Raw genomic sequence first — 13,323 nt, 5'->3', positions numbered from 1 at the left:
TCCACGCTTTGATAAATGGAAATGTGCTTCCATCGCGGTTTGGGCTTTTCTGGATTCCAGTGATGGACGCCTCCCAGCAGCTACCGCGTCCCGCATATGCAGATGACGGCATTTACAGCTGCTGTTGGCTCCGAGTTGGCATGCGTGGTTTGGAGGGGAAAATTGGCTCCGGGCTTATCTTTTTACATGCTTTCTGCCTCTGCATGTGTTCCTTTTGTGAAGTACTTCGATGATAGATGGACAGGTGGAGCACAGGGACGAGCGCAGGAAGAAAGAGAGGAGGGAAAGAAAAGGGAGACACAAAGAGGCACCGGGACAGATGGGTAGGGAAGTAGTCACATGGACGAGGAGAGGCTTGGACGTTAGCCAACCAAACCCAAAGCCTGCGGATTGGAAGTAAAAGGTTGTGAGCTTAGGAAGTAGTAAAATAAGATGCAGAAGCTTAAAGCATTACTCTGATATTAGCCATATTGAGTGTTAAAATGTGAGCGGACATATGTCGGTGTGTTTTTTATTATCTTATTTATATCATTTTCAGGATGTGGTGATTGAATCAGCTTTCAAACAGCTTTACCAAGCTTTGTCTAGGTTTAGTTGTGCCTTATTGCCCAGAAGCTTGCAGGCTTAAAGGGATAGTTAGTTTATTTTAATAAGGTTCTCTTAAGAGGTTATAAGCAGTTTGCATCGTACCTGCACTCAATAACACTCTAGTTGTCTTGCTTTTGTATAACTCCATATTATCTGCACCCAACAGTTAAAGCTAACACTTAGTTTTAAGGGAAAAGGCAAAAACGTCCGTTACCGTTTTAAAGCAGAAATTATACAAAGACAAGATTACAAGGGAAAATGTGGTGCAAAATAATTCACCACCAACACTATTCTTGTGTGAAATAAATTGAGATTAACAGCATAAGAAAACACTTGCAGTTAGAATAAGTGGTACAAAAATAAAGTTGTGTAAAATTATTGATGCGCAGTAGAGATATAAACAATTCAGGCTTAAAGTTGAGGAGGAAATAAAAGCAACTTTAGATTATTTAACAATATAAACAGCGATAGGAAGTTCAGCTCTTTTCAGAGAGTATTACACAGCTACAGACCTATTCAGACATTCAAAAACATTACAAGTTGGGCAGTTCTATTTTCAGTTTTCCACAAAACATCTATGGGAAATGTAGTAGAAACTGTTCTAATCAGATGAGAACAAACTTGGATTTGTTTTTGATCTGCATGCAAAAATGCAGGAAAAGTGGGAGAAAAGAAGCACTGCAGCCTAAACGATACCTGAACACAGCATCCCTACTGTGAAACATGGTGGTGGCAGCATCATGATGTGTGAGTGCTTTCTTCCGGTAGGGACAGAGTAACTGCTTACAGTTTTTTGGAAGATGAATGGAGTTTAATACAGGGTGACACTGAAAAAAAAAATAAAAAAAGAATCTGGGACACCAAGCCGAACAACGACCTTAAGCACAACCAGAATTATCAAAAGAAATACCTTAAATCAAAGTGGAATCATGAGATGGAATGGCCCAGTTAAAGTTAGTCACAGTGTGTGGCCATGCAGTTACTTTGACTTGGAAACCTCTACGTGTTCTGCTTTCAGTGCATGTTTCACACAAGATCATCATGAGTCGCCTCCTATTCTCATCCTCTGGTCAATAATCATCAGTCATCTGTAAATAACTGTCCAGAGCAGAAACATTAAGCATGAACTTTAACTACGGGGTCTATATATTGTGAATTCATACAGAGCGAAGACACCCAGAGTGTTTTCTTCTGGAGGTGGCTTTAATGGAACTGTCCCAGGGTGGATTGATTAACCGAGCTTGCTGGTTGTGGTAGAACAAGCTGGGATGAACGTTTTTTCCTCCAGCACTTCTGCCTCTCTTGTAGAGACAAGCAGGCGTAGATTAGCTCAAACACTTGTTGGCGACATACTCCTGTGAACTGAAAGACACACACACGCTTCTAAAAAACACACATGCAAACGGCAGAAACCCCTTCCTGTCCCCGCTTCCACTCCCCTGCTGCACGCCGCTCGCGCTCATTTTGCAAATTTATGCTGACATTTGAGAGTGCGCCACCCTCACCAGTTCACCGCTCCAGCAAAAGGGTGTATGAATTATCATATTCTACTGTATAATATCATTTTCTCAAGTGAGTCTTATTAGAATACGCCATACTTTCCTGATCTCAGGTTCCCCGCAGTTTTTTTACTGCACTGATGCATTGTTTGCACTGTCTGATGGAGGAAATCCTCCATCACTGTCAAACCCGGCTTTCAGACCAGCAGCCATGCTGTTCTGGGATGCACAAATGAGAGGGAAGTGTAGACAAATGGGCGCAGATGTATAGTAGCGAGGGATGCAAGACGTGGGCTGTCCAAGCCCGTGTCATCTCGGAGCGTCTGTCAGATCCACTCCACAACAAGAGCTCCCAACCTGCTGTGGGCTCCCGTCTCCCTCCGTTCTCTCTGTCTTCCCGCTCCCGAGGCAAAAGCATTTGTTCTTGGCTGATGGGAAGTTTGGAGCGGCAGAGGCTAAACAAATATATTCTGGCCCACAAATGTCGCTTCTGGAAAGGACGGCTGGAAGGAAGAAGGGAGAATTGGAGGGGGGGAAAAATAGGAAGATGGTAAACAGAGAGTTGGATGTGGCCAAAAAAAAAAAAAATTGCAAAACAAAAAAGATCCTCCGAACCTCCGGGGAATGTTTGGAAAAGGAGCAAGGAAACATCTCTGAGTCTGACGGTTGCTGTTTGGCTGCCTGTCTTGTTTCCTCACACACTTGATCCCAGCGGGCCTCTGCTGCTGATTGATGCATGTTTGGTGTTGCTGCCCCAGCTGATCCCCATGCCCCGCTCGGTGAATACCATTCCCTGTCATCGCACTGGAGCCGCCAACTTCTGCATTATCGTGTGTGCCTTTACGTAACTGATACAAAGATCAGATGCGTCTCTGGCTAGACGTATTTGCTTGTGTGTGTGCGGGGGCAGAAGGGGTTGAGGGGGGGCGTGGGGGAGTTAGGACAAAATTATTATTTTTAGTACCTAGGGTAATCTCCACTAAGAGCCTTTCAGGCCTGTTTCAATTTAACCTGGCCAAAACACTAAGCCAATAATCCCCCCTTCCTCGCCACCACCAGCACCACCGCAGCACAACTAATGCTCGGCACAAACGCATACATGTTGTAATGATGCTGAGCAGTAAGACTCGCCTTCCGTGAATTATTTAATAGCACGGTAAAAAAAAACAAAAAAAAACTTTTCCTAGAATGCTGTCACGTAGTGCTCCCGATGCATCGGAAAGATGGGTGGCATCGGCTGAAAGATGAAACGCACCGATAAAAAGAAAAGCTGCAGGAAGGTGTAAAAAGGCCACGGTGAAAAGCCGTAACTTGTCTTTTGAAAACAATCACAGTCCGGTGAAATTATGCAGGGAGGAAAGGGGAGAGTTAAGTGGAGCTCTCTGTCAGAGGGTTCAGTTCTTCATGGTGAAGCACAGTCTTTTTGGAGTAAAATACACATCAATCCCACTTGCGTGTGCGTGTCTGTGTCTGTGTGTGTGTGTATGTGTGTTTGTATGCCGTGGCAGTGATTAAGAAGCACTGACCAGCCTTTCTTTTCCAGTAGTCTGTCATATTCTGAGAATACCCAATACATTTTCCAGAAACCTTTTATTATAACAGAGCGGAGGGGTAAAGATGAAGCCGACTCACGAGGCAAGACAATAAATGAAATTCCGATCATAAGACGAGATGAAATCAAAATTGTTTGTTTTTTTTAATGGGAAAAGCTAACTGTAATTTAAACATTTAGTATTCAGTGGAATATACCAGTCCTGGTCTCACCGTTGTATTTTTATTTTGGGCTTGTCTTATTTGAAGATGTTCCTAAAGCCAAGAAAGCTATGGAAATGTTTAGTTTGTCTATTTTCACACTTGATTTTCTCTAATCAAGTTGAGGTTTGATCAGTATATGTAATCAAATTCTGGCAAGCGGTTAGCACAGCTGTGCTTCCAAGTGGGCTTGGAATTGATACTTTTGCATTTTTTGTTGTTCATGATGCTTTAATGCAGTGGAGCCCAACCTATTTGCAGATTCACCTATTAACAGATTTTCTTTGTTGCACATGGCTGAAATATTTAAAAGAAAAATTAGCTTGGGAACTTGAAATAGCTGGGTGCAGTTCTACTTGTCAAGCTACCGGCATTCTCTCAAAGCAGCCAATCCAGGAGCACTATATATTTTCCTTGGTGCTGATTGGCTGTATCTCTAAAAGTGATTATAAGAAGAACTGAGATATCAGCTTCTGCAGTAGTGCTAAGATGGTTTCCACTGAGTGTAGTAATGCAGATTAAGGTATAAGAAGTCACTTTGGCTAGAAATGTTGCGGATAGAGATGCACCATGCGTTGGTATCGGCCAATATCTGACCCAAAGGTAAAACTGGGCCAATATCAACCAATGTTTATTTCCTCCTTGCCATGTGGTATTTATTTGGGCGTGTGATAGCGTTGCAGTGCAGTATTGTTGGGATGTTTATCTGAAGCAGAGATTCAGTATCAGTGGTGTGGTCATTTTCTATGAAGTTCAAAGAGATAATATTGGTCAAATTTGGTTATCGGCCATCGCAGCAGCAAAAATATCGCGTCTCGCATTTTCATATCAGTGCACCTCTAATTGTGTTGTTTTTGTAGGGAGTAGAATAAAAAAAAACCCATATATTTAAAAGTATTTGGCAATTACAAGCAGGTTTAGTTGGAGAAAGTTAAAAGTGAAATTAATGTTTAATAATCAATTTTTATGATTTACATTGATCTTGCTGCCCCTTTGCTCATGACAGTCCAGAACTGTGCACAAGAAGGACTAAATTACTCCAAAAAACAAACAAACAAAAAAAACAATATTCATCTTATTCGAGCTAAGCTTCATAATGTGGACTGTATGCCTCTATCTCCAGCTTATCCCCTCACCCCCTCTCCGAAAGCATTTAAGTCTGTACCGGCCTCAAATAGTTCAAGAGGCTCTCTTAGGCTCTGCTGCTGCATGAGAGAGTTGATGCTTCGATGACTCACTTGCCCCTAATCAGTAGCTCCTGAAGGCTAAAGTGAAAGCTTTCATGGGTATGTTCTCACACCAGAGAGAGAGAGAGAGGGAACCCCCCACCCCCATTACTTTCACTTTGAACCAGAAAGCATTAATTTATAAACACATTATTATACACAATATAACAATAAAGAAGGTTTTCGATGAGTTTCTGTCGCGATAGATGCAGAAACTAGTTGGATTGTAAAACTGTATTTGTTTTAGTTTCTAGAAGACTGCACTTTGGAGCAGTTGTTAGCATCGTTTCTTTCTTTGTGGAGTTGAGGACCCCATCAGTGGTGTTCAACTCAGGAAATCTCTCAAATTACTTGTTGATTATTGTCCTTCTAGAAGAACACTCAGTCCAGCAGGCTCTGCTCAATAAAAACCTCAGTGCTCAAAGTGGAAGGGATTTTGAGTGTTTGACACTTGTCATCAAGCGTCCCCGCAGGGCGTGGAGCCGTGGCGTATAAGTTGGAAGCTGTAAAAAGCAAACCTTTTCCTCATGAAGGCAAAATATCCAAATGGATCCCAGATTACGACAGAATTCAGGTCTCGACGTTCGGCAAAGCTGCTGCAGAGAGAGGCTCCTTCGTCTGTTCTCATAGTACCCCTGCCTCATGTAGTCGAGCAGGGATTGCATCGACTTATGTCTACTGTTCCTTTGATGTTCTTTCCCTATGTAACAATGCGTGCATCCCTTTTTTGCGCAAAAGTTCTTGTGAAGCCGACTCTTTGTTCAGCTACGAGAATCCAGGAAACAGATGGCATTTGAAGATGTGCAAGGAAAGGCGCCGCCGCCGTCTCCTGTCTGGATCCAGAAAGCACCGAGGAACAAATTCGATATAAAGGAATCAAATTGACTTGAATTTGTATAGCAAGTCCCAGAGTCAAAATGTACAAGCTGGTAAAAGTGTTTATTGAAATGGTGATGCAGAAAGAAAGAGCCCTTTATGTGTCTATTGTCTGAAGCGCCATCGACCGCTGTGTCTTGTCCACTTCGTCCGGGTTTTCCCTCACATTGGCAACGCTCCGAGAAAGACATTACTTTGACAAATGAAACACTGCGAACCCTCGATGAGCTTGGCAGGGCCCGAAAGGTCAGGAGCCGCATTGTGCAGGTATCTGCGCGTATTTGTGTGTGTGTGTGTGTGTGTGTGTGTGCGTGTGTGTGTGTGTGTGTGTGTGTGTGTGTGTGTGTGTGTGTGTGTGTGGAAGTGGTGTCAGCCGCAGATAATAGCGAGAAATTCTGGTCCATTTTAGTCCTGTAGGAGATCTATGTAAATGTCAAAATCAAAATGACCAGCCTTTCTCTGTGTGTGTCCGTGTGTAATTGTTTTATGGATAGCTACACTTGGCCGCTAATGACAGACCGGCGAGCTGGCCAGAAAATGTAGCAAAAAAAGATGGACAGCAGAAACTGTCGCTGTGCTCTATTTTTATTTTTCCTCTCTTTCTCTCTGGGCTTAATCTGTCCCCCCGCCCTGTGTTCTTCCAACACATTATCAGCAGTGTAACAGTCGGTTCAAAGGCCCCTTGCTTAGAAGTGCACATTCAGAGCTGCCGACTTAAGCAAATAGCTATTTGCATGCCATTAGGAAAGTGGGGGGTTTGGAGGGGTGGAGGAGGGAGAAGCAGAGGGAAGCACCATTCCTCATCCCAACCCTGCATCTAGCTGAATATTCTTTATTTGAGACTCCAAATCTCTGTTTTTCCTCACCCCTCCTGCTGTGGCTGTCAGAGCGAGCCACAGTCGGAGCAATCACAGCAATCAGAGTTTCCTCATGCCAAGCCGATTGGGAAGTGGCTGCCAAAACAAAAGGAGAGCGTGTCCAGTCATTATGATGCTGTGTGATTTGGTTGGTGTTAGCAAACGGTTGCTTGGACCATCTGTGAAATGGCTGGAAGAGGAAAACAACAGCATCTTGGACAGGGAGTCTAGATCGAGAGATCTGACCAGGATATACAACAACCTGTGAGCTTATCAGCTATTTGGATAAGCTGTCTGATAACATGTGTTCCTACTTAGACTGCTGCAGGTGATTTATTCTCTGTTTGGTCAGAAGTTAGTTGTTTTTTTTTTTCATGGATCCATGCACACCCCCCCCCCACACACACACCCTTAATCTACTTGCATAGATTCTAATCTCCTTGGTTCTGTCTGTAAAAAGCCTCACAAGCAACTGGACATTTTTTGTCACACAGAAAAGGCATCTGTGGTAGTCTCTCCAGATCTCGGCAGACTGGTGACGGAGTTCAGGTGGTTTGTCACTGGTTAAATGAAAACTAGAGAGAGCAGCATTGCCAACATCCCTTGAGTAGGTGTCTCAATTGGATCTGGCCTGTGTCAGCAAGCGCAACAACAGTTCTCCTTCTCCCCTCGGCTCACTCTCGCATCATTTTCCTCCCTCTTTTCCCTTGTCAGCTCATCTCACCATGCTGTAACAATCCCAAATGTTTCCCACAGGAGATCTCTGCATCCACATGTCCCAGTCGTCATTGACAATTCCAGTCATCGTCCCATTGATTTATGACCTACATCAATTTCCAAACAGAGATTATTGTAAAACAGATATGAAACTGTTGAAATTTCAAACTGAATGAAGTTTATTTTGAAAGTCCCACTTCACCACGGATGTAATCTCAATATACTTTATCCATATCAGGTCATACAGAATCTGAGTTTAAAGTTAATCCAGTTCTTTTGAATGCAATCCAGTCATATTCAAATCCAGAAAGAAAACATAGTTTAAGTTGATTCCATTGAGTTGTCAACTTTGAGACAATCAAAGCTCATCTTGCAGTTGGAAAGAGACTTCTCCCTCTCACTGGGAAAAAATATGCACTGTAAAAAAATGTCTCTATTTTACGACAAAATACTGGCAGTTGTGGTTCCCATAATTTCACTATAGCAAAATTCAGTTGTTTTTTTCACAGTGTACAGAGGATCAAGCGAGGTAAGCATTTCCATCTGCTTCAACCAGATGGACATTGAGAAAATAAAGAGAACAGAAAAACAACCCCACAACAACATTGGTCCAAGACTAGTTTGTGTTGAAAAGATTACCAGAAAAAGCATAAAAACGGCGTTGAAAGGCTAAAGCTGCATAGTTAGTTAGTTGTGTCTGTCAAAGAAACAACAGAAAAGCACTGAGGCAGGGGTACTTTCTATGGGAAAAACAACACAAAGTTAATGATCAGCGACAGTTTGATCATTGGCTTAAAATGTGAAAGATGTACAGCTAAACACAGCTGCTTGAAAAGCCGATGGTTATTACTTCAACGAAGGATTTCTGTTCTGTTCATGTAAAAATACTCGTTTCCCCACCAGTGTTGTGACTGGTGTGTCCAGAACGTAGAAAGTCTGTCCAAAGGATCATTTACTTAGGAAATCACTTTAAAAAATAGATGCTCTATTGGCTTTAGAGTCACAAGGAAAATGACAAGAGTCCCCAGCTCACATTTACATCCTGTGAGCCATTCACCACGATGGAGGTTTAACATTTAGTTTTATGATTTGGAACAGCCTTAGATTGTTCCACCGCTGTCTCTCTCTTTGTCACACACACACGCATACACACGCAAGTAGGCACATTCGCAGTCAGAGAAAAAACTTAACAGTGTTATGTATGGTTTCACCGCCCCGCATAGGCCATAATCACCCTCTCTCCATCTCAGTAAGCTCATGCTAAATGACCAGACGTCTCTGGCGGCTGCCATGATTTGTCTCTCCGCCACGCATCGTGCCGTACCTCGCCCCTTCCCCTCCCACTTTCCATCTCCTCCCTCCTTCCTCGCTGCCATATGTTGTGCCTGTGTGACCGGCCGACGTGTCAGGCCTGACTAACGCCTTAACAGCACGGCTGACGTTGATTTATTTCCTCTGAAATCAGGGGGCCGAGGGTAATAACACAGAATGACATTATTTGTTTATCAAATCCAGGGCTGCTTGTCTTGGCAGAGTAAAGATGTGATGACTTGATACTTGTGCCCCACTTGCCGCACACACATGTGACCCCCCTCGAACCCCCGCCAGTTTTTTTTGATTGTGCCCCTTATTAGAAGGTCTGACTTGTTGTTTAACCTCTTAATCTTGGAAATCTGAAGGAACAAGGAGGAGCGGAAATAGAAACTGAGCGGATGCAGAACAAGGTCATTTGCAACGCATAAATATATGGGTGGTGCACAGATTTGTGGTTGATTAAGCAAATGTAAAGTGCCTCGAAAAAGCGCTCGTATACGTTGAACTTTTTTTCCACAAATGTCATGTTAATAGCACAAATATAGTTTAATTATAATTTTTTTGTGGTAGACCAACTCATAAACCATCACATGTACTCACTCAAATATTTGTCCGTTCTTCATTGCAACATTACTCGCACTCAGTCAGACTGGATGGAGATCAAACCAGTTTCCACGTTTCCAACAGATTCTCCATTGCTATACGCTTAGGGTCACAGCCACTCTGGAAGATGAACTTCCCTGCCAGAGTTATGATTACCTGGTTTGGATTCGTCACACGACATTTCCAATAAATGAACTGAAGTCTGTGGCTGCAATGTGACTATATATAAAATCTCAAGCGCAACGAAAACTTCTTTCTAGGCTGTGCACAATGGGAGAGCTAATGATAAATAAACATCAGGGAAATTCTTTGCCGTTCCATGTTAGGCATGTCTGTCACGTTTGGAGTCTCGCTCGGTGATAAGGGTCTGTGTGCTGAACAACATCTGGGATCATTTTTCACCATTTTTTTATGCACAAATGGTAGGTAGAAAAAATTGTTGAGTTTGCTCAGAGGATTGGAATTCCCCCCCAAAAAATTATAAGTAGGTCTAATTTTGCTGTTTTATCTCCGTGTTCAGAAAGTGAGTGTGCGCTAAAACATCACCTTCACCTTCCGTTATCAGCCCTATGAATAGAATCTCCTAGAACACAATGCTGTGCTGTAGGACCCAATAAAAGAGTAAAAGGCAAGGGCAATCTCAAAGACAGGCTGCCAGATAACAAAAGGGCCTCACCTAATAATGAACAAACTGGGGTTGACTTTCTTTTCTCTCTGATGTGGGGGAAGATTGGGTGGTGGTGGTGCTGGGGGATGATTTTTTTTTTTTTGCCAGCTTTTGCCAGTGTGTTTTATGGCTAATTGAGGCATTTGGAGTAAAACTACTTCAAAATGGCACCCTTTAGAATTGGAGCAGGGTTAATATATAGTGATCCCACAATTAGCCCAGGATTGTTAAGATCTCTTTAATTCTGTGGGGTCCATTAAGCCGAGATGGCCAAGAAAGTGCTTCCACAGAGACAATTTTTTTCCTTCTCCACTCTTTGTTTGTCCTTTCCTCTCTTCCTCTCAGCAGCTGCTGCTGTAGTGATCAATATGAATGGATGTCAGTTGGTTGGCAGGTTATTCTGTCGGGGTTTTTTTTGTTTGTTTGTTTGTTTTGGGGGAGGGGGTTTAACCTAATGCCAAAGAAATTACAGATTGCTTATTGGAAGCGGACCAAATTTGGTTTGAAACTGTACGTTGTGGTCCCTGAGCTGGACATAGGTATTAGATCATTTTCTCTCTTGGGTAGAAACTATCACTGTGATTTGCTCCTTACCCCAGTTTCTCAAATCCCCACTTGGCCCCGCGAGTGCCTCCACGAGAGCAACAGCGAGCGCGCTGCCGCCTGATCATCTCAACTCAGGCTTTTTACAAGTGTGTTTCTCTGAATATGAGAGTCCCTTCCGAGTTATCTTTCGGGGATACACGGTGCCCGTGGGAGCCTGCAAACAAAAAAAAACAAAACATTTGAGCCAGCCGCAGACTGTACAAATTGCTCTGCTCCTTCCTAAAAGCGTGACATACTGAAAGCGTACACACCCCAGCTTTTAATGTGACTGCATTTATTTATTTATTTATTTATTTTTTGTAGAATGCAGATTTATAGGTTTAAGTAGGATGAAAGAGGTGGATAAAGCTGCACCTAAATACGCAGTTGATTGGATGGTTGATGAGTACGGGCTAAACAGATGGCTGGCTCATTAAAGACCCATTTGTGATCATCTAAAATGATCCTAAATTTTTATTCCTCGCACTAGGATGTCTGTTTGGACTAAGCCGAGGCCCGGGCCTTTATCAGCGGGTAATACCGGCTCGCTTAGTGCTCAGGTAATGATTTGGGAAGCGGGAGAAACGGTGAGGGATTCAGTAGCACTGTGTTCCAGCACAGTGAATTTTAAAGCTTCTTGCAAGTAATTAAACAGCATGCCACCTCATACAGAGCAATTTCCTGCAAGGCATTAGCTTGCCAATGCAGCATGGCCCCAGTACACCATGTTATCTCTGTGAAATATGTCCTCTCTATCATTTTTTAATAATAACTGACTGTTTATGTTGTTAGGAAAGGATTTGCTCAATGAGCTTCTGAATAACAATGTTAAGGAATACAGAGAGTAGTAAAGATGTGTGCATAATTTAGCCTGCTTTCTGATTAGTAACATTGCCTCAGTGCTGCTTTGTAAGATTCTGATTTTGTGTCTGAGGACCTGCTGCCCCACCTTTCCCTGTGGCGTAGCGATGGCCACAAGTCGTCACGAGTGACGATAATCCTGCATAAAGGGATTTGTTTCTATACAGCTGACAATGGAACGTCCCAGGGCAAAAATACTGTTTATCTTTCCATTCTCTTGAAGTCTCCCCCCCCCATCCCCAACCCCCTGGGTTTTTGTGGCCCTGGAACTTGCACTGGTTGTAAACAGGACAGGGCAATGCACACACACACACACACGCACGCAAACACACTCACCCTACTTTCAAACAAGCTCCACTCCTGTCACTGTTAATAGGAATCTCCATATTTTGCACATTTGCTGTCTTATATTTCTTATTCTGCAGCATCCACTTGATAAGAGTCAGTTTCACATTCATCACAATCTAAGCTGTTAACTAATAATCATGCTCTAATGATGAAATTGATGTTATATGTTTGTTACACCAGAGAGGGGTGAGTGTTCGGTAGTAGCCACCCCATCACAGTGGGCCATTGCCGGCTAGATGTCAATGTAATATGTCAATATTCGTTGTAGCCGATTCCAGTTTATCTTTAAGGTCTCTAAATAACAGCATGTATTTATAGTCATTATAGAAATCATTGTTTATAGTAGGGCCACAGGCAGTTTTCCAACATGAGTGTGTTTAACTCCAATTGCTCTAGAATGGACTGGTTTAAAGGATTCGAAGTTGACATTTTAATCTGTCCTTAGCATCTCGAATTGAGGATGAGCAAAACTTATTGCAAATATCAGCCTTTGTGCATTCCAGTGGTTTTCAGACCTTTCATAACACGGACTAGTTCAGTAAATACTGCTCTGGGATTACTGAAATATTCTCCACTGAATTTCTCCTTTGAGTACTTTCTATTTGATGTAAACAAAAATGTGCTAAAAGTATGGTTGATACCTAAACTTCTCCTGGGTTACTACGTACTAACAGTGGCACCTGAGAAGGTTTGAGAGTTTTGGCTCCTAACTTAACTGAGAGATTTTTTAAAAACTGACCAGTTTGTCCAAATCCATTGTGTTCCATGAAAGATGGAGGTCGACAGTTATACGTCACGTAAGTCGGCGCGCAGTCAATTTAACTGAATAGCCTAATGCAGGCTCCTTTTCATAGACCAAAGCACGACAAAAAAACTAAACAACCAGCAGTTATATTCTATCAGCCAGAATCAATAACCTACATTTTTAATAGTTTCTGACAGCTTTTGTGCTTCTTTTCACTTTATTTTTAAACTTTTGACTCTGAAAATGACCAGCTTCTCTGGGGGGTCGCAGGACCTAGTGGCACTTTGTTATGGTGCGTTCACTGATCAGGAATAGACTGGATTTCTAAGTTTTCTAACTGCTACGTGCCATTTTTTTCTATACATCTCTACTGTCAACATTTATTTATTTATTTATTTATTTATTTATTTATTTATTTATTTATTCACTGAATTAGTTGTTTACTTTTCAATATTTGATTACTAGAACAAGTAGGAATGTATTTGTGATTAGATTGAAGTGACTTTTGTACTTCTGTAAGATAACACATTGCGAACTGGCATTATATATAAAAAATGAATTCAATGTAAGTTACGTACTCGTGTTGGTCATTTGTTTCATTCTCTATAGTACAGTATATATCAAGAATAATTCCCTGCTCTAACATTCATCATGAACATATAAAAACGATTACATTTTATTGGCT

At 42.2% G+C, this 13,323-nt stretch overlaps 1 protein-coding gene across 10 annotated transcripts in view; it reads left to right on the top strand.

Annotated features, from left to right (window-relative positions):
• ppargc1a (peroxisome proliferator-activated receptor gamma, coactivator 1 alpha) overlaps positions 1 to 13,323 on the top strand; it is a 344,879-nt gene that overhangs the window by 305,491 nt on the left and 26,065 nt on the right. The gene's annotated exons all lie outside the window — the stretch shown is intronic.

This window comes from Poecilia reticulata, chromosome 18, assembly GCF_904066995.2.
Source record: "Poecilia reticulata chromosome 18, P_reticulata-male-v2, whole genome shotgun sequence".
NCBI classification, from domain to species: domain Eukaryota; kingdom Metazoa; phylum Chordata; class Actinopteri; order Cyprinodontiformes; family Poeciliidae; genus Poecilia; species Poecilia reticulata.
Note: the sequence above shows the minus strand (reverse complement) of the source record. Positions and strands in the feature narration are given on the sequence as shown.